We start from the raw sequence: 1890 nt of genomic DNA on the forward strand, positions 1-1890 counted from the left end.
GTAAGCTAGTAGGTGTCGTGTGACTTAAAGACTTAAAAGTCATGTTTATGAATATTAGTAAAACGGCGCGTATTATACCGCTTAAACGGAGTGTTTTGTTAAAAAATAAAAAACTTCATCTTCAACTTTCGTTCTTTGTCTTCAACATTCATCTATACTTTAACCTAATTTTTAAACCACATGAACAGAAAGAAAATCACGCCATCGAGTCATAAATCCTGGTGCTCTTAAAAAATATTTGTTCCCTTATAAATAAATAAGGGTGGGCAACTAAGGCATTCTAAAAAATTCTACCAGAAAGTAAGGGGATTTTTGGGAGGTGATGGGAGGCATTTGACCCCTCTCAACCCCCTCTCTGCCCCCTGACTGCAGTGACCCTTTCAATAATCACAAAAAATAAAACAATTTTTACTTGAATCGCATGTCATCCCACCATCCACTAACCCTATTAAAATATATAAATTATCAAAAGATGAAGGGGGGAGGGGGGCGACGGGGTGTGGTCGTGCCAACACTAAGAATACAATTTCACCTCGAGAGATGCTACGTATGTTTTCATGATGTTTCTCCCATTTTTTTACTTTCTAAAATTATTATTAAATTTGTAAAGTTCACATGTAGAATTCATACGAGGTTACGCATTTAATAATAATTTTAAATTTAAAAAAGAAGAAATGAATCGATTCTCTTTCACCTTAGCCTTGTTATCTTGTCACACACTACAAAAATTCAAGGGTTTAATGGCATTTAAAAAGTGACTTTTTTAGAAAATGTCATTAAATTGTGACTTTTTTATTGTTCAAATGTCACTATTCATAAAATAGTAACGTTTGAATAGTGTTATTGTTTACACATTACTAATCGCTAATGTATAAATAGTAATTACTATTCACATGTCACTAATCACGCGTGAATAGTGATGTATAAACAGTAAAACATATCAAAATTTGAAAATATTGGCGCCCAAAATTTGCGTTTAAAACAACCATTTACACTAAAAAACAATAAAAAAATTCCACTTTCACCCAACACTGATAATATATATATATATATATTTTTTGTTAAAAAATTTTTTAAATATTTATTATATATATTTTGGTAAAAATTATTATTTTTTTATAATTTTTTAAAAGATAGTGACGTTTGAATAGTGCAAACTGCAAAACGACACATTTTATAAGGTGCCGTGCACTGTTCAAACGACACCATTTGAATAGTGACGTTTTTCATTGTTCAAACGACACTAGCCCATTTCTAGTCTACTTTTTGCCATTTTGAAAAAGTCACTATTTGAATGTCACTAACCATTTAATGACGTTTTTTTTTTTTTTTTTTTTTGGCCCAAAAACGTCATTATTTGTAAGTCACAAAACCAAGGAATTTTTGCAATATGATATGTAGTTTATGTGTTAGTGATCCATTTCAAAACTTTAGACACAAGAATACAATGAAATTAGGATCTGGTCTATATTAATATAATGGGCGGCTTCTACATTAGCAATATAATATATTTCGGTGAATAGAAGCACCCATGAAACCAACATCTTTCTAAATTGTATATTTGTATTACTAAGAAGAAGAAAAAAAAAAGATTCAACCAGGGCTGATTTGCAAGGCTACATCGTACTTTCTCTCTTATGGCTAGTCTCCAATAGGCCTACAAAACGAGCGTATCAGTCCTCGAGAAACATCTATAAAATAGGATAAAGTGTAACTTAACGTCTTGACATTTTTGGGCTACCAAATCCTCTACCCTTAAAGCAACAGTTAAGCAGAAAAAATAAAAAATAAAAAATAAAATCATTCGCAATATACACACAATTCCGAGCTATACGAGCCTTAATTCCCTGGAATACATAAAGAATTAAAACCCTTGACAGCCCAAGTTAA

Source organism: Corylus avellana, chromosome ca5 (assembly GCF_901000735.1).
Source record: "Corylus avellana chromosome ca5, CavTom2PMs-1.0".
Lineage (NCBI taxonomy): Eukaryota > Viridiplantae > Streptophyta > Magnoliopsida > Fagales > Betulaceae > Corylus > Corylus avellana.